At 31.0% G+C, this 21,956-nt stretch overlaps 1 protein-coding gene across 1 annotated transcript in view; it reads left to right on the plus strand.

Moving 5' to 3' along the window:
* The window catches only part of sNPF-R (short neuropeptide F receptor), a 96,058-nt gene that overhangs the window by 17,755 nt on the left and 56,347 nt on the right, over positions 1 to 21,956 (plus strand). The gene's annotated exons all lie outside the window — the stretch shown is intronic.

Raw genomic sequence — 21,956 nt, forward strand, 5'->3', positions numbered from 1 at the left:
CGTAAAGAAATTTCAGCAGAAAGTGACGAGTAAGCCCACCCTAATCAAACGGTAGTGATTGTTGCTAGAAAGGGTGGCATTGAATTATGTTTATTCTGCGGATCTTGTAGGCATAATCTCTCGTGGGCCGCCATGCCTTTTGTGTTCCGTATGATTGATTATTTCCCATGCTCCGTCACTCCCACGCGGCATCTTTTAGGTCTCTTTTTGATGTCTGGTCCGCCCCCGAAACGTGTCAATATTGATAGCACTTGTTATGAAACATGCTCGAGTGACAGAGGACCATTTCTATAGGGATGTTATGCACACATAATTATATTGTTATGAAGAGAAAAAAAAAACAATTTGCATACGAATAAATAGTCCGATTATCAGCCGGTTTCACTATAATCCGGTTGGTCACGCCTTTTAGCAGTGGACTGTAATTTGAAGATGCTGGTGGATTACGGATCTAAGGGGGGGGGTTTATATAGGATACCAGACACTGACATTTTATGTTGTGAGGGCTGGCGTGCTCTGGAGCCCGTTCGGTGTTCACGCACTCACGCACTGATAAACGGGCGGTTCGGAATGTCATTCTCACGGTTTCACTTGGTTTTGGGATTAATGTTTTAGGATGATGAAAAGTTCAGGATGGATGATAGGTCAAACATATGTGTTTTGAGTCACTCAGTGATTAACAATGGCTACCTAAGCTATAAAAAGCCCGCACGCGATCGCTTTCTTGATGTCACTCGAGCTAACTAAATATTATTCGCAATCACGGTCGTCTCATTACCCGTAACAGCTGGTCGCCCTGGTCTTGCGACAATAATAGAGAAGGATTTGAGGTAGGTGGGTTAATAAGGAATGGTGGCCAATATAATGGCCCTACCACTGGTTTTTTGTTTTTTCAAATTATAAAACCTACCCAATATTTTAAAATAATTATTATGTGCGTGCAAAGGATATGCATCGGAAATCAATCCTCTAATAGTCTAATAGACGAAGGCCTCTCTTGGCTCCATTCACTCTTCTCAGTTCCTAATTCTTTGCTGCCATATACAACCATCGAACTTTATGAATTCGTCTATCAAGCAGATTTTGAAGGTTCTCTGTGGGTGTTTAGTGCCTCTTGGGTGCCACTGTATGACGGGATTTGTCCAGCGGTTATCCACTCGCTGACAAATATTTCCAGACGATTAAAATTTCATCTGCTTGTTTACTTCTACCACATCGCGTACTCATGCCTGCTTCCTTATCCAGTACTTTATTTTGCGGTCTTCCCGCTATATGTCCAACATGCACGTTATGGTAATCTTAATTTTGGTGTCTCTCTTACATTAAGAGTCCATGCTTAAAAACTTTATTTGTATGTATTTTCCGTTCATTAATTTAATATTTTTCAGAGCTCTTACAATAAATTAAAAATAGTCTAGAATATTAGAAAAACCAATTAGCCCGACAATGCGAAGTATTGATCGGTTTTTATTTGTAACAGGACTATAACAATAATTATATTGTTGTTTTTATTTAATAAAACGCAATTTTTTTGTAGTACTTATTCCACTTTTAATCAATAGATTAGACCGGTTTCGTCTGCCTCAGTGGGACATTTTCAACTGAATCAGTTGAAATCAAAACAACAATACAATGCAATTCCACCATGAATTGACAGTTAACAAAATAAATGAAATTATAATAATTGTCTTTGGTTATATTAATGTTACGTCTATTTTTATAAAACACAAAAAAATCCTCCTTCTGATTCACTCTAGTATATATTTCAAAGACAATAACAGTATTCTAGCAATCTTATTTACGTAATCTCTAAATATATTTTTGTTATTGTTTATCAGATATCATGTATTTTCTGGCCCTTACGAATAAAATCACATTAGGTTACATCATAATAATATCCATAAAGGAAAGGTGACCAAACATTTATTATATGGACGATAGCCTTGTGGAAGAATACATAATAATATAATGGATGAAAAAATACACCGACGTTACATTAAAACAGTAAATAATAATCTTAAAATAGACTCTTTTATTATGTATACGAATACCACAAAATATTTATTGGTAATTTCCTTTATCCAAAGAGTCAACACCCAGATGACACTTAGCATGCCAGTTATGTCAAATCATTATATTTTTGTTCTATTATCCTCATATCTTTAATTATTACTGTCGAACAAATTGTTTCTCACTTAACTAACAAAATCAAGTTATACACGCTAGCAAGTTATCTACAAATACAATTTGAACAACAATTAAAAACAAAAATAATAAATCAATTCATTCATCAAAACTGTAATTATGTTTTACGGAAATAGCTCGATTACCAGTTGTGGAAAATTGTGTACATATAATTTAATTTAATACTTATTCAAACGGAAGTCAGTAAATATTTTCTTAACATACCCCGTTGGGAAATAACCACTTAATTTATTTGTTATATATTCATCATGAGATGAGATTCTTCTTAAGCTAGTATGAAAGCTCTAGAGTACAATTTATATGTTGGTTTTATAAAAAAAGTGCTTTTCTTCTTTTAGATCGTGATATTATTCGGTGTATCCTCACAATTAGTAATAAAAGGAAGCTTTATTAACATATCAATTGTATCCAACGGTATGGTTTAAAATGCGTGTTCAAGTTTATTCCATATTTTACTATAATAGATTATCGCACCTTCTTAATGCAATGTCATGGAAGTATCCTACTTGGCACTTACCTTATTTTTGTGTTCCCTGTCTACAATAGCTGTAGTGGAATAGTGGTTGCATTTTAAAGTTATATTGTAATTTGGAACATAATCGCGACTGTCAAAACAACCCTTAATGTGGTATTTGTGGCATTGAGTCGGGCATGATTATTTCATATATTTAAGATTAAAATAGCATAATATTAACAAAAACACATTAATGAAAATATAGGAATATTTACTGCTACATTTAGATTTATTTAAAAGGTTGCACATAATGGCCGATAAAGCAGCATGTGGTCTTAAGCCGGCTCTCACATCTAAACTCGCCTAGTGTGCCGCACAGGCAATCCAGTGTTGCGTGTGAAGACCGCGCACATCTATCTAGCCAGCGACAGTCGCGCGTAGCCTTCGAAACGTATCTGAATGCGGGGATCGGCCAGCCGGTATATGAATGAGCAATCCATAGGTGTTTGTATGCGACTTTGACTCTTCGACTCGGAGCCCGAGAAGCATGCAACTTATCGATTGCAACAGCAGATGTTTATTTTCAAACGAAACAGTCGCAATTGACCAATCTGTGGAGCTCCATTTGGAAATGTGTGTTTTGTGAATAACGAGACGTTGTAGGCGAGACTAGTTTTGATGTGAGAGCTGGCTAAAACTACAGGTTCCCAGCTTCTAGATCAGTGGTTTTCACGTAAAATTTAACTGTGGCCGCACAATTGACATTGAAAGTTCTATAGAAACGTCTGGTGGCCGCACCAAATTTCACTTTAGTTGTGATTGAAAAAAATAAAGTTAAATTTTATTTACTAGTTAAGAGTGTTCGTTGTCAGTGTTTGTTTTCCTTTGGTGAGTGTACACGACGCCTGAAGATGCCGAAAGGCGAAACCTGGGTCGCAAAAAACGACTTAAATGTAATAGTACAGAGCTTGATTCCATTAGAATTTCAAGTAATTTATGTTATTGAATGTCTATGGATCTATTGCTACGACCAGTCATAATTTTGTTAAGACGTGACCGTATTTTGTATAATATTTCGTATGTGCTTCATGTACAGCCTGCGTACTGTTGTGTACACTGATAAGACATCACACCTATTTAATTTACAATGCTATTTGATTATAGCATCATACAAACATTAAGCTTTTAAAGTAAACAATATAATATAATATAAACATTTATGCACCCACTTGACTGTGTCAACTTAAGTAATGTTCAAAAGGACCTCACAGTATTCAGTTCACAAACTAAAAGCAGTAAATTAACTAAAATAATGTCTTAAACCAAAATGCACACCTGCAGTAATAAATAAGATGATATATGTATTTTTTATACAAATAGCACTTTAAAGTCAAAGTAAGAAAAACTCTTATCCATACTTTTGAACAGATGTATACTCTTACCCTCTTTTAAAATGCTGACACGAGTTAAGAAATATATTTAAGTGATAATTATTAATATTATTTACGAGCTCATGCAATTTGTTGTCACCCTTTTGGAGTAAACACCTGCGATTCATACCTCATTTTTAACTATGTTGATTTAAACAAATGCATCATTATTAAATCGGTCCCACGCTTTTGCGAGCATAGAAAATGCACTTAACTGGTAATTACCAGTATTATTTACGAGCTTCTGTTCAATACTTGAAGTAAAGCAACTTGTTATCTACATTAATTGCACAAATGTGCATCTTTTTGGATTAGTTTAGACACTTATGAACACCTGCATAGTCAAATAATGTTATAAATGTTATTCCTTGTTAATGTAAAGCATATATCATAACGAACACGTGCAGTCTGTTCAAGTCAAAAACCCATTAAATAGAATAGTATAAAACCTCAGGGAATGTCACTCCTGTTGTCTTTAGTCTCCAACCATTGTACAGTACGTAACCTATGTCTGTCAAACACTTTGTACTAAAATTATTACTGAAATAAATAGTAATGTTTTACTTTACGTAAAACACTATTTGCTCCGCCGTGTTCACAATCAATTACAAACGCCCACCGCTCAAGCATCCTAGAAGGTAAATCTCCTGACAAATTACCCTCAAAGACGTACAGTCTATAAATGTACAAGAAAACTGTGAAGAATTACATCAAGGAGTTTCACAGAGTGTCCCAATTCTGGTAAGAAACTTAAGGAAGGTTAATATCATCAAACCATACAGGACCTGCCAACCCAGATCTCTTACTTCCTTAAGCTACTCATCACTAGGACATAACAGTACGATAATACTCTTAGATGTGAATATTATATACATTGAATATAAAGACTGAGATTTACAGATGCGTAAAACAGAAACACACAGAAGAAATCCCAGCTAAAATATAATAATATGTATCATCAAAAGGATTCGTGTTTTTGCTTTAAGGAACAGCACCTACATACATGATATTATGTAAATCTAATTTATTCACTCGTAAAGCAGTACGGCAGTGGTTTTCAATTTTTTCATCTTGAAATGTTCTCCGTGTCGAAATATTTTCTAACAGCACTTTAAAAAAATAAATCTTAGCGGTATGTGTGTGGCTGCTTACTTTTACTACACCCAGTTTATTTTTTTAATCTTTAACTAGACATAACTACTGATATATATATAATAATATAAGCACAACCATTAACGAAACCCAAAATACTGCGTTTATATTATTTTTGTTTGTTACATATACAGACACAATATGGAAAATCAGCGCTGCATGCAAAAAAGAAATGACGAGGAGAAATTGTCAATAATTTCTGTAGCGCTTTTCATAGTGTACTGAAATTTTGTAACAAAATGATTGTGATGGTGGATGTAAATGTGGATACTAAAGGTGGAGGGGGGTTACACTTAGGACTTAGGATACTAGTTACTGATATTTTATGATGTTTTGCTTCTAGGCTGAAGCTGGTCTCGATTCAAAGTTAATGTAGTAACATGTGAATCAATTCTAATATTATGGATTGGATTCCCTACTCCAGAGTCAAGTATTCTTAGTATTCTATCTCTTCAAAAGATATTTTTCCCCAACCTTTTATTTTAACTAAAACCTTGTGAAATCTGGGAGGATAACTCAATTTCCTGGTTAATTATATTTCTGGGATTGGATCTTGTAAGTAATAAGTCTTAATGCTCTTTCCCACATATAATATAGCTAAGTATCGAGCTGTAGAATTTACATATTTTACCGTCGCTTTTCAAACAAGTCTTTCAAGGGAAAAAGGTTAAGAAAAACCCTTTTCCGAATATTGTCCTTATATTCTAAAATTTATTATTAATTATTATAACTGTAGCTTCACTGACTCAGGCAGTCCATTGCGGGCTTTAGCAGAAGTGATACGCATACAGATATACCATTGCGTTGCAAATAAAATTATTATCTTATATTATACATAATTATACATAATTACCCGTTTATACTACATGGATTTACTGCTGACAGTACGTATTATCGCGCTCATAACAAGAAAATGAACTTGTAAGCATATTGCATTATCTTGCAAGTTGCAGGATTGCATGCATAAATCAAAAAAATTTGGAAGCTTCTGAATTTTCACGCTACAGTTGAGATTTGTTTGATATTTGCGCCTGGGCATTAGAACGATAGTGGCGAACCTGCCGTGCAAAGACTTATTTTGAGGTTAACCAATTTTTACGACTGTCAAATGCAGGGGTGACGAACCGTTTCCTGTGGGAAGGCCGTATTCATTTATCTTAAATCAAATATGGTCGCATTTAAGAAACATCACATAAAAATGCATGTACAGTCTTCCCTCAATTTACGCGGTAGATGGGTTCCAAAAGATTATTTTGGAAGAAAAAATGTCAAAAAAAAGTTGAGTTTTTTTTGTTTTTTTTCTCGACCGCGTAAAAGTAAACCACGTATATCGAGAGATGAGTGAACATTATTTTATAAATGAAAGAAAATAATGAAATTCATTAATTAATTTATTTACGGATTAACCCTTCAAAATGTATAGATACATTATAATAATATACATATTATATTTACACGGTTATGTATACCAACTATTTAAATATAATGAAAACAATTTGTTAATTTGACAGCTTTTAACGTCAAATTTTAATGACAGGGCTGTATTTGGTTTTTCTTTGAAACATAAGATTTTTTTAATATAAAATACGCTCTTTCTCTCGATGCTTGTGCATTCACTCCTTTGATACTGCATGGAATTATTTATTAATTTATATGATAAAAAGAACTAAATTTATACAAAAATAACCTAATACCTTTTATACTTTATACCTAATAAATAAAAAGTTATAAAAAAATAAAAGGATTTATTTTGTAAAATTTGATTCAGTCAACAGTCCACACTTGACACCCTAAAAGGCCGCAGGTTCATCACCCCTGGTCAATTGGTACCATCAAATGAAAACATCGCATCTCGTTTAAGCCGCGTTGACACGGTCCAAGTACGATCTAAGTACACTTGGACCGAGTGCCATCCAAGGGCATTCGTATGAGACATCTTCATACTAATTATTCCTATCCAAGCTAACTTGGATGAGTAAGACGCGGTCCAAGTAGCTTGGATAGGAATAATTAGTATGAAGCTGTCACTTGAATGGCACTCGGTCCAAGTGTACTTGTATCGTACTTGGACCGTGTCAACGCGGCTTTACTCTTAAAGAATGAAATTGGCGAGACAGTCAGCAATTTTACGTGTTAACAGTTATTATCCAGATAGTTTAAAATACACACTATTCGTGCAAGTAAATCCATGTACGTGTATAGACGCTATTAATAATTATAGTTAAAAGTGTAAAAAATAAATTTTTATCATTGTTTAATTTGTGTGTTACTTCTGCCGAGGTCCGCAATGGACTACTTGAATCGGCGATGCTAGATAACTATTTTTGAAAAAAAAGAGATTTATTAACCTTATTATAAAAAATATTATAGGTCATCGAAAAGTTACATTTATGTAAGTGTGCTTTTTATTTTGATCAATAGGTCGCCTCAAAAGAAACACTTTTTTATTTTTGTCAGATTTATTTCCGCCATCAAACAACGTTTTATATGAAATATGTCAATACGGAGGTAGGGTAAACGAAAATAAATGTCGTATTTTATCTTTAAAGGTATTTATCAACGTCAAATAAACATAAATATTGTTGGTTTAATATTGTGCTCTTTTGAATTTGGAGACTTTATTATGATTTTAATTTATTGTCTCGACTTAGATTCGAAAAGTATTTTTATCAGCTATAACTAAGTGGTAAAGATTGCTTGTTGATATTAGGTAAATGGTAAGTAAACAAAAAGTATAACAACACATAGAAAGTAGGATAGTATGCCACTGTTGACTGTATAATATAATATCGTCAGTCCCAATTAAAAAAGTCGGATCTGAATTTTTGTCATTTTCGGAATATTACGTAAAAGTTATTTAAACACTTTAAACATTTATACCACAATCACAGTTTTTTTTTGTTTGTTTGAAAAATTCCGAGATACATAAGTTAAAAATGACGGATCTACCGACAGTGTCCGAATAACAATGTCGGTTCTTACCAACCGACATTGTTGGCTGGGCGCGGGTGAGCAAGATGCGTCGGATCTGACAGTTGCTGCTATGTTCACCGGACAGACGGATATTTTTATAAAAGTTAAGAAAAGTTTCTATAATCCGTATTTTTATTCATCATGGCAAGCAATAGGTCACAAAAGATATTAAAAAATGCTTTGGACTCAAAGTATAGTGACAAATTCCCGGAGAAAAAGAAAGAATTGAACACTGAAAATTCAAATCTCAACGGTCATTCTGACAGAAAAGATAGTTTAAGTAAAATATTACTAAAATATTATTTTTAACTGGCATTCTTATAAAATTAAATAAGTGGATATTTTATAATTATAATATTTTTACATTTACTAAAAATAGTTCACAACTAGGTGTTTTCTAGTAATAATGTCGGTTGTGGAAGATATGACTATTTTAACCTGCATTTTAATAAGATCTCTGTCGGATGTGGGAAATCCGACGTTTTTAATTGGACAAAACTTTATGCCTAATGTCATAAGTGGTACAACCGACTATTTTCACTGTATATTAACAATTTTGTTTTGTGTTAAGTGGTAGAACCGACAGTTTTAATGGGACTGGTGTTTTAAAATTATTGTAGTACCGACAATGCTCCTTGATTAAATTATTTTTTTATTAAAATGTTTAAACTAACTTTAGGTTTACCGGCAATATCTATAAAATGGCTAATTTACATATTATTCTTCATTATTTTGTTTAGTATATCGTTAAGAATGACTATTTTTATTTTTCAGCTAGTGAAAAATGTTTGAAGAATCCATGCCAAAATGCCGACTGAAGTGCTATGATTATTTTTCTGAAGAGCAACGCTTACACATTTTTCACAAATTTTGGTCTCTAAACGTAAAATATACCGAGAAAATTCTGTAGCATTGTCAAACAACTGAAATCACCAAGCATGATCGTCGAAATACATTTGTTTATTATCTGCCTATTGAGGATAAGTAAAAGAAAAATTTGGAAGACCATGTTTCTGAATACTATTTCATCTGGAAAACGTACTATTATAAGCACTGCTTGGAAGAAATATGATGGAGATAATAATATTGAGCCTAACTAACGTGGTAAATACGACCATAAAAAACCGTCATAGATAACGAGATGGTGAAAAGCATATTATGCGATCACGTAAACTGTTTTCCTCTGGTAGAATCGCACTATATTTGAAAAGATTCTAAAAAACTGTAAACTAAGTGACTCTTGAATGTTCAATTTATATCGCGAGTGGTTTGATCTGAATAAATATTCTAACAAGTCACTAACCAAAGGGTAATACAGAGATATTGTAAATGAAAAGTTCAATATAGCATTTCACCGGCCAAAAAAAGATTGCTTTTGTCATGCATTTTCGATCAAGATCGGTCCAACAGACGAAGACAAAAAAAGACATGGAAAACATTTAGCCCTTAGGAACGCACATCGCACACTTAAAAATGAAGATAAAAACGAGGTTTTACAGAGTAAAAGTATTGTAATTGTTACATTTGACTTTCAAAAAGTACTAACGACTCTTCATGGGGAAGTATGACGTATTTTTTATTATAAACGAAAATTTCCAACTTTAAATTTAATGTTACTGTGTATAATATGGCAATGAAAATCGGAACTTTTTATATTTGGCACGAAGGAATTGCAAAACGGGGAGCAAATGAGGTTTCTAGTAATATGTCAGTACAATTTAATAAAAGAACCGCATTATTTATCGGTGTAAAAGAATTTAAATTTTGGTCCTACAATAATTGTGGTGGTCAGAATAGAAACCGCATCGTATTTACCTATTATATGCTTGCAGTCAAGGAGTTCAATGTCACCATTACTCATAGATTTATGGAAAAGGACCACACTCAGAATGAGAATGACAGGGTCCACTCAACTATTGAAAGAGCTAGTGATCGCAAAATGTTTGTATGTTCCTGAGAAGTGGTAGGTATTGCTTAATCCGTTAGGCAAAAGCTGAAGGTGAACCATACATAGTAAAGAAAGTCTTAACAATGATGTACCTATAGGATTTTAAATCATTACTCGCAAACAAAAATTGGACAAAAAATACTTCGTGAATTTATGTAATTGACTCGTGTAACAGAACTAAAGGTAAATGCACAACAATGCGACACGATTGAGTATAAATATGATTTAAGTGAACCTGTAAAAGCTGATGGCTCACTTCCTGTAAGTTACTATAAGTATAAAGATTTGCAAGATATGTGTAAGAGTAATCTTATTCCAGAAAAATATCACAACTTTTATATGGAGCTCGCCCATATTGAAAGATTCTAAAACATACAAGCGGAAAATATCATTGATAGTAATAGTGACAAAAAACAAAGTTAACTATTACTAACTATAGTTTTTGGGGATTTTTAAGGTAAAAAAAATACTTAAATATATAGGAATTTTATTAAGCTACAAAAATGTCCAGTTTTTATGATTATAAGGTATATTTTTTATGTTTATAATGTAAATTTTATGATTATGTTTTCTTTTTTGTATGTTGCTTCTTTTATATATATCTGTGATTTCGATTTTATACATACATTCTTTAAATTAAGTACTTGGAATTGCTTTATTCGACAGATCCGACATAAAATTTTCATCAAATTCCAGTTAATATAGTCGGAACTGACACATTCGACATATTAATTTTAACATAGTCCCATTAAAATTGTCATAACTGACACTTCTGACAAAATAACTTAATTTATTCCAGTTAAAAATGTCGCATGTGACTGTTCTCGAGTTTTTATAAGTAATTCTCAAAAATTGTAATATATATATTTGGAACACCTAAAAATAAATGTTTTTGCCAAATTTGGTAACAATATTTCATTATTAACGATTTTATGGATAAAAACATCTTTGATTGCTCGTACTGAAATGTAGCATTTTGCAGATCCGACTTTTTTAATTGGGATCGACGATATGATAACCCAGTGTTTCCCAATCATATTTGGCTGAATGACAATTTTTGAAATACGCTTTACCTATTAATTATCAAAGAAAATCACATTTTGTGTGAGAAAATTTACGTTTACTTTGATATGGTTTCGATATAATAGAAGATTAATTAGCTACATATTTTAATAATAAATTGTTTTAATAAGACCACTACAATTACTATGCTGATTGAATTTCAATTTTTTTTTTAACATATTGTGGACATTACAAATTGTAAGTTTAAGACGTTCACAACATGACATGAAACATTATTATAAAGAAGAAAAGTAATAAAAACGATAAAAATAAAAATATAAAGAAAATCATATAAACATTCAAAAGCAGTGAAAATACAATTATACATCTAGTTCAAAGAATTACATCGAGTTTCCTAAGGAGACCCTATTTTAAGAATTTATAAAATAGCGTCCACCTAAGCTCACGCTTACGCAAGTGGAATATATCAGCACCCGAAGAAATTTGGTTGAACACAACTGATGATATGTGGGTGTTGATTTATTGCCTTTACTGCTTCGGGGACATAATACGAATTTTGCAGTGAAGACAAGTGGTGTATTTTATTTTCCAGAATACATACTTGAGTACAGGATATAGCGTATACAATAATCAATATTTATAATACCGTAATTATTTTTTTTAATATCGGAGAACCCTGGTTTGCAATGATTTCAACAGATAGTTACGCTAAGCATCGAGAGGTTGATTTTTTCAAGTCAAAAAAAATACGAATATACTAATATTAATAATTCAAGTCAGTACGGTGAACCACACGAATTATTGATAACATGCATAGGGTATTTTCAACATTATGTTCTTTCGAAATTTATAGATGGAATATTCGAATAAATTCATCTATTATATACGGAACAATTCCAATTTAAGAACCTCTAATTACGCATTCTTTTTGAAGTTATACTTCTTTTGGCGCGTTTGGGAAATCAGATCAGAGTGTATTTTTGGCGTGTGACATGTAACGCATAATTTATTTTTTCACACGAAAAAAAACGCACTCGATTGCATTCAAACCACCGATTGTTCGGTTATCAACCAAACGCACTACCTTTACGCCACAGTATGATACTGCAATCATGACGATTATACAGTATAATATTATAGTTTAGAATTGTTCCGTTGCCTAGGAAGCGAATTTATTATTGTCGGCCATTTGCAATTCCTTACGTAAATAAACGATTAAACTTCAGAGTGACAGTTGGTACTTAAAAAATAAAAACAACCAGAAACCATTGTATAATTTAGTAATATAAGTTAAAGTGTATAGAAATAAACCAACGGCGTTCCAATAAGCGGTCCTTTTTCTTGAGTGTTTAATTTAACAACATAATTAAGAGCTAGTCAAAGAATCTAGTTTATCACAGGTTTTGTTTTTTTTTGTTACGCCAAAGAAGTATAACTTCTAACGCGCGTACATAAGTACACACACAGATTTTTTCAATTTGGTTCATTCTATTGTATTATGTAAATAACAATTAGATACCTAATCGAACTAAAAATGAAAATTGCTTTTATTTTCAGAATATAAAAGATATTTTGGATACAATAATATTGAAATTACAATTTATATTGAACAGATTCATATAAAAATCGTCCCCTCAATACTACCGTGGGGGTCATGGTGTTGTGGGTGTAGAGGTCGAGATTTGATGGTTGCTCCGACGGAAGGAGGAGCGAGTTTTATTTGCAGCAACAGTCGGTACAAAAGTATATTACAGTAGTTATGTTACAATACATATGATACTGTTCCGAGGTCCGAATCTCGGTAGAATGAGGTGTTGTGTGGAACGATACAGAGACTGAGATACTAACTGACCGGGAACTTATATTTGAGTGACTGAATTATGATCCGCTATTCATTGACTTACAATCAAAATAATATATTGAAAAGAATATTTAGGAAATAATTATTGTAGTTGAGTCAGCTACTCCATATAGAGTTGAATCATTATTGAATATTGCTGACTATGTGGAAAAACTATTTGCTAAGTTTCCCATAATTGAACACTACGGGAAATAGTTATTAGGCCATTTACAATTGAAGATCTTGGCATAAAAACAGCAAATGTCACAAAACACTTTTTTTTCAGGAGGGGGTAAAAACATAATATCTTGGTTATCAAAAGAAATTTTATTAATTTGACAATGAGAAATTATAGAGAAACCGTATATGCACTATATGAATGTAAAAAAAATATTAAATGTATTTTGGTTAAATAGATATTTAAAAAAGAATGAGTGTGACATTTGCTGTTTTTACACAATTTTTGGACATTTGTTGTTTTTATTGCAAAATTGAAAAGATCGAAATGTAAATAGTATGACTAAAACTATAATTTTATTAAATAAAATAAAGAATATATATTTCTGTTATTTTTTTATCATAATACAACTTTTAATAAGGTTTGGACATATTATTTACCTATTAACAAACGACTTCAATGTTTCTAAAAAATCAAGAATTAAATATTTGAAAACATGTTTTAATCATGTGCGGGTTAATACTGATTAGCTTCATATTATTATTATTGATTTAATTTAATAAAACACATTTTTTTAGTATCTACTTATTCCACTTTTAATAAATAAATCTGTACCGGTTTCGTCCGCCTCTGTTTTTCTGCCAACTGTTTTCAACAGTTGAAAATGTCCCTATAAGGTGGACGAAACCTATCCAGATTTATTTATTAAAAGTGGAACAAGTACTAAAAAAATGTGTTTTAATAAATTAAATCATTAACACAATGGATTTCTACCATGAATTGATAGTTAACATGAAAAAAGAAAACCGATGAGCCTCGTCTGACACCTTCACTATCAGCAAATTAAACGTTACATTTATTGGGTTTTGTAAATATTTAGCTAATTTTAAAATATTTTTTTATTAAGCTACTTTCAATGGAACTAATCCACCATATGTTGTTTTAAATGCAATCGTGACTTGCATTTGATTTTTATTCACTACATTGAATCAATCCCACAGCCTAGAGAGAAACTGAAATGTTCGCAAAGCACTTCTCCCTTACTAGCCTGGTCTATTTTGTACATTATAACTAGCCTACAAATTTTTACAGAAAAATGTCAAAGTTTTAACCTATATTTCATATTAAAAAAATTTTTTTCTCCGGTCTCTTTAGATTTTATAATGAAGGGCCCAGAATTTTCCTTATTGCATCAAACTGAATAATAATGAAAGTCACCGTTATTTGGTAAAAACGTTGCATAGTTTTGTTAATTTTTCTCTTTCGAGACGTTTCAGATGTCTTGCTAGGAATATTCATGATAAAATATAAAAACAATCATTAGAAAACGTTATAAAAAGCAATAATTAAACGAATCAAGGATAATTTGACAGCTCAGACACTAAATTGTATGGAATGTATACTAACATTACTAACGCCGCCTGGTGATAAAAGTGTAGAACTACTGGACCTTTGCTGTTTTCACACAAAAATGCCTGGACTATTGCGGTTTTTAGAAAAGTGGCATATTTTCGAGAGCAGATTTGAGGGACTTATAATTTTTTTTTAAAAATGTATCTTTGCACAGTTGTATGTAATCATACACAGGGAATATAGAAATGCAATAAAATGAAAATGGAAAAAAGTGGACATTTGATGTTTTTATGCCAAGATCTTCAATTGCGGTCAGTTATTTAATATCGTCGATCAATATGCTGACACGGATTGAGTTGTTTATCCCCATACTACAACTAGAAAACTCTGATATGGTCATTATTGGGAAAATAAAATTTAAACTTTATTTGATTAACATAAATCTAGGCTTCAATAATCATTATTTAAAATAAAAATTGAAAATCGTGATTTATCTAATATGGGGAACAATTAAATTATGTTCAATTAAATTATATAATATTGTAGAAATTGTATTATATTTATTCAATGCAATAATAAAGTTATCTAATATTTTCAAACACAAAATTAAAACAGTTCCCATTAACTTTTGACTAGGGATTGCAATACCGGTATTCAATGATTTATTGATACCAAAATACTGGTTTCAAAAATTCGAAATATAGGTACTTTCGGTATAAAGAAAGCAGATATGTTTGTGTTTCGAAAATAAATTTAATGTTATTTTTTTCATTATTTACCCCTATATTGTATTATAGTGTATAAGTTTTCTGCTGCCAAAATGCAAATATATTGACTGAAACCAACAAAAGTTACGTAATATTAAAGCAAAATCCCTCAAATATACTTATAGAATTGTTGCGATGAATTAACATATTTCGAAAAAGAAAACATTCGTGGCAAAAATCATCAATTATTCTATTACTATTGATAGATTTAACGTTGATAGTAAATCCAACAAACGTTGAATTTCCGAAAGATGTTCTGTAGGACCCGGACTAGTATTTGTAAAAATTAGCAGTTCTAAAATATTATGATCTATATATTATATTATATATAAAGGTCAACAGATTAAATGTAGGTAGGTAGATTGCAAAAAAAAAATACTTGTTAAATAGGTTTTAGTAGTTATATTTATTGATAGGTACTTCTTTTAATAAGTTTTGAGGAATACCAGTATTCAATAAGAAATACTATTCGGTATTGCAACCCCTACTTCTGACTAACGTAGTTTTATCATTTTGTAGAGAAAGAAATGTAGAATAATATAAATATTATCTGAGCTTTAAGAATCGATATTTCTGCCGAATCTTAAAAGTACATTGATACGACCGCGTTACAAGCACTCGAGTTCGTGAGCGGACACAGCAATCACTAAGAGATGCTTTTCGTGGCTGGAACATGTTTTACGAATGCCGCCAGAGAGTACGACACTTCCGTCACCGTGGCCTGCCCTCCCTCACCCTACAACGGTACTAAAAAAATGATCTACACGCTATAGGTATAACCTGGCGGGAAGCGTGAGTGTTGGCGATGGACCGAGGGAAGTGGAGCGAACTTGTGCTTTCCCTATGCCCCAATGCTGGGGCATAACAGGGTGAAAGAAGAAAAGAAAAATTGTCATTATATAATGTATTTAATACAATAAAAAAAATGCTACTAAATTAATCGTTGAACTTTTAAAATGAAAAAAATACATTCAAGGTGTTTTTAGTTATAGATATTAAAAATTCTAAATAGGAATAATAAATAAATGTAAAATATTGTCAATTTTAGTAAAGTATGCGGACAAATTTATATAAACCGATTAATAATATAATAAAACATTTTAAACTAAATTGTCATATCGGGGCTTTTAGCTTGTAGATGATATTTAAGTGCTTTTTTATTTTTCAAATAATCTCACAGTAGACGCACAATTCCATTTACAATTTCGCTTAAACCGTTTAATATAATCAAAACATTTAAATATTTAATGTACTTTAGAATGTGAAATAATAGTTGGGATAATAAATTAGGGGTTCATTTGACTTTCAAATGCACTCACAGACAAGTCGGTAAACATCTGAACGGATTTTTAACCCTGTCCAATCTAATAAATACGTTTTTTTAATAGCTTACACGGCCAATAATTTTTTTCAGCTTAGGAAAATTATTCAGTAGACAGAATTTTTGCGGCAGAATTCGGTGAAATATTCAAATTAGGAAGACTTTCTAACGAAGAAATCCTTTTTCGTTCGTTTTTTAATAGCATTCGGTATGTAACGTTGGACGCAGATTTATTGCAAAGTTTTTTTCTTATATTATAAAAATTATGAGTTTTCTAACAAGAAAATTAAATTTATAATAGTTCAGTAATAAATAAGACTTAATGTCAATTCGTTGCTCGTTATTAGAAATTAATTTGAGAAAAAATAAAAATATAACGATAAGAGGATTGATTACCCACATTTTTTGTTGTGATATTTTTTTAAAACAACAATTAAAAGAGACTTCAATGACCAAAAACAAATAATATATATTCTGTGTACATATATATTATATATCAACAGCGAAGGGTGGAGGTAGGCTGTTAAGATCTGTCATAAATAGTGTACATTAAACTTTGTTAATCTTACGTATTTGTTTTTATTGAACTAAGACTACAATTATTTACAGATGGTATTGGTAAGTTTTTAAAAATCAATTAAACCCTGCCTTACTAAACCAAAATAGTTTTGGTATATTTTGGGCAATGCGACAAAATTGTGCACACTTTTTCATTCATAAGTATTTGTTTTTGTTGGGTTGAGAATACATATTACACATATTGTTCGTTAATTTTTTCTTAAGGGAGGACATGCTCGTCGAAGGTCAAAATTGAGTTTTTATTGTATTTTCAAACCATGATCCTGGATCCTTGCCATAAATTGACAAACTATAATTAAAGTAGGGAGTAAAATTATGTTAACGCGCGTGTTTGAACATGTACCTAACCGAATTTTTACGGTACATGTTCAAACACGCGCGTCAATATCATTTTACTTCCTATTTCAATTATGGTTTGTCAATTTATGGCTACGGCCGTATGTTGTAGCTTAACCACTGGGGAATGACAAAAAAAATGGCGTATTTCAAAAAAACACTACCTTATTCTTAGGTCAATAATTATTATAAAGCAATCATTATTCATAAGATGTTTATCACACTTGAATGGTCAAAAACATAGCTTATAGTAAGTATCTTTAGAATCATCTTCAAATGTGTTAATTTTGCCGATTTTTTGAATAATAAAATGCCTAATTCTTGTCAAATTTGGGATCACAGAGATTATCAATATAATTTTTTATCGTGAATATTTTACAAAAATTATCTCGTAATAAATTATACTTATGGTTTTATAAATGCGTTTAAAAATTAATAAATGTAAAAAATCTTAACACCACTGCACAATTATGTACCGAAATATGACTATATTCTGAAACATTAGAGCGAGAGGTTTAAAAGAATACTATTTTATGTAATAAAAATACTTTATGCAGTCATCAAATGTTTAAAATAACTATAAAGGATGATAAGGCTTCAAAATTATATAAATAGATTATCTACAACGTTTAAGGAGTGTCCAGGATCATGGTTTGAAAATACAATAAAAACTTAATTTCGACCTACGACGAGCACGTGGGCCGTTAAGCTATAATATATGAAAACATTATTCTATCTATAAAATATTCAAAGTTATGAATGATTTAATTACATCATTTAGATATTATATAGAAAGACGACTTTTTTTATAACTATTATCTATTATGGCTTGTTTTTCGCAGAGTTTAATTGAACTTTAAAAACTAACCAACACCGTAAATTATTCTAGTCTTATTTCAATGAAAACAAATAAATATGTCTCACAAAATTTAGATTGCACTATTTATCGCGGATCTTAATAGCCTACTTCCACCCTTCACACACGGATATATATATATATATATATATATATATTATTTTTTAATATTACAACAGACCTAATGCTAGTAATGTAGAGAAACAGTTATGTTAGTAGTAGAAACAATCAATGCTAGTTAAACAATCAAACACATAGGCTTTGAGAAAATCACACACCATGTAAATATATCGTAACCTCTTCGGGAGTTGAACCCGGAGCTCATGGATGAAAGGCCAGCGCCTTACGCACTGGACTACGAGGGCCATATATCGTTATCTACATTTTTTTTGTTTTGTTGTTAATACATGATATAATTACATAGTATTAGAAATCATAGACAATAATTTAGTTTTTGTACTTTACCACAATTAAATAAAAATGACGTACTCTTTGTTTATATCTAATGATCTACCAATAGGCATGTCTAACTTTTAGTGGATGTATAAAAACTGTAAGTAATCTACCACATTCTAATGTTGACAATTTCTAAACTTGAACAATCATATTGCCGATATTGTGCGATTACAAATTAAACAAAATTTTATAAGTATTATTATTATAATCAATTATACATTTGTTTTGAAAATGAGGGATTGGTCTTTTTTTTGGGCACACATTACTTACAGTCAACGTCAAATTAATATCCAACTGCGCAAAGAGCTGCGACAGTCAGAGGAAACTACTACCATGCTTAAAGCATGGGGATTAACATCGTTTCTTTCTATAACTTATACAGTAGGTAGGTGCAATGAGAATCAAATAATACGATAAGATTACACGGGTTCCCTCTCGGTTCGAGTTGGGTATTTCCCGAGAATATCTCAATCTCGAGATTCGGGATTTCCAGAAAATAATTCTCGAGAATTCTCGAGATATCAGGGAATTCAAAAAAAAACTGTAAAAATCCTAAAAACAGACAAATTCCAAAAAAAATATGATTTTTTTTAATTTATGTAAGAAGACAAACAAAATAAAATTAAGAAAATAAAAATAATTCAAAACATTAATTATTAAAATAGAATTTCAAAAAACACAGACTGTCGATCGCTGCGTTTGACAATCGCATACGCTTTTGAGACACAAAATCCTCTGATGTTGCAAAAATTGCGCTAATTTCTCAGTCTCGCTCAGTCGACGTTGGCTTAATTGTGTTAAATGCTCCGATCATTCTTTGAACTTTTTGTGTTTTTTTATATAAAAAAATCGTTTTTTCAATTAATATTTGATAATAAAGAAATCCCGAACCACGAGAAAAGATTCTCGAGATCCGAGATTTCCCCAAATGTTAAAATTTTTAATTCTCGAGATTCGGGATGGAGAATCTCGAAAATTTATCGAAAATTCCTGAAACCCAACTCTACTCACGGTTAATTTAAAAACAACTTTCACGTAAGTTAGAAAAAGAAATAAATATTGGAATCGTTAATGGTATCCTATTAAAATCCCAATGAAATCGTAGTATATTTCAATTGAATATATTTTTTGTAATAACATGTTAATGGGTTAATAATGATGTATATAATATTGTTGTAATTTGAAAATAGAATAAAAAATAATGAAAAATAAATCTAGAAAGAAAACAAACTAACTAGAACTGAAACAAAAATTTCGTTTACCACAACATATTGAATTTTAGACACATTTGTATTACATGCCATGAGAATTAAAAAATGGACTAATATGGACAATAATGAAAGTCATACATAAATGCTTGATAATAGTTTTGTCGATTCAAATTTGAATTGAATTATTTTGAAGTACTTATTGGTCTAAAAGTAAAGTAAAGAAATAAAATCGCATCACTGTTTAAATATTTAAATATGGAATATTCAGACACGAAATTATAAATATATAGGTTTATCAAATATGAGATAATGTTATATACTGAACTTTTCTCTCAATAAGTTAATAAGCTGTATGGCATATTGCACCACCTTGCTAGAACCACAGTCATCATGTTTCTGTAGCATCTTTCATTAACAGTAACCAGCATTGCCATATTTATTTTAAAAATAAAAATACGGTCCATTTACACTTCTAGACCATGAAACACACCAAACTGTTAATTTTTGTGTACGAAAAGGTGTTTAGAGAATAGCATGTGGGTTTTCATTACTCCAAATGTGACAATAAATTTTGTTTATTTACTAAGCCATTTAATAAAAAATGAGCTCATGAAATAATTGATATGTTTCAAGTTGCTCAAAAGCTTAATACTTTGGACGCGGAAGACGCACCCGGCGCGTAATGGCCAGGCGGCCGATCAATGTAATTAACGTGCATTTTAAAGGTGCTAATTAAAAAATCATTATCTACTCAGCAGCGAATGAGTTAATCAGCAAAATTTCGACTCACCAAACGATCATTTGGTTTAAGTCATTGTATTAACTGTATTTTATATGCTTTCAAACGCAAATCTTGATGTAGAATATTCAATGTAGTGCCATAAAACAGTGTGTAACGATGTGTAATTGAGTATTCTGGATTTTTATCCAGACTTTTGATTCACAACATCGATATTTTTAGCAGTAAGTTTTTACGTGTTTGACTACTTGCATTCAATTATAAAAATTACCATTCAACTCAAAACATAAATTACGAATAGTAAGGTACTATAGGATTATTTTGACCATAAATTTCACGTAATGTCTGAAACGTTTCTCGAATAAGTATAAACATTTTTTATACGCTATACACCTGTGTATCTTTTCATGATGATTTACAAAACACAAATGTCAATTTGTACGGGAATCAGAAACATGGGTGCTCTGACGTTTTAAAAATCTATAGTAAAATTGATAAATATTATATAAACTGACGAATGATTTTTAAATATTATTATGAAATACTTTCTTTGTAGCATACAATCTAGTCTAGTGAACTTAATCATTGATTTATACAAATAGGCATTGATTTATTTATTCACCACTGTGTATACTTTTCGGTTCTTTGAAACTCTATTAAGGAAGTACACATGTCAAACAGTTCGTCTGTTTTAATAATATATTGGTTTTCCAATTCACTTTACAACCTTGGATGTTGACTTAGAGATGCCCTTTGAACGTAAATCATTTTGAATATTATCGTACACATCCATTGAATGCTATTGAAATTATAATGTTTTTCAACATTGTACGCTTGGAGCTTTTTTCACGGAGCTAAGCTTTCAAAAGCTCATGTCTAAGAGTTAGATAGCGTAAGTATTTTGTTTACTGAAATCGTCTGTATATGGGAATGTTAACTTTCTAATGTATACGGGATTATAAAAGCTACATAGATGTTTATTTTAAAATTACAATTTTAAATTTGAAATTCAAAGTTTACTTTAATCGATTATTTATTAGCAAATAAGGCTTTTATAATATTTTCTATTGAAAAAAGTTAATATTGTAATTATAAAAGAATAAAGCAATTTACAATTTATATATCGATAAAGTAG

This window comes from Rhyacophila brunnea, unplaced genomic scaffold, assembly GCF_057557595.1.
Source record: "Rhyacophila brunnea isolate RB1 unplaced genomic scaffold, BYU_Rbru_1.0 scaffold_9, whole genome shotgun sequence".
Lineage (NCBI taxonomy): Eukaryota > Metazoa > Arthropoda > Insecta > Trichoptera > Rhyacophilidae > Rhyacophila > Rhyacophila brunnea.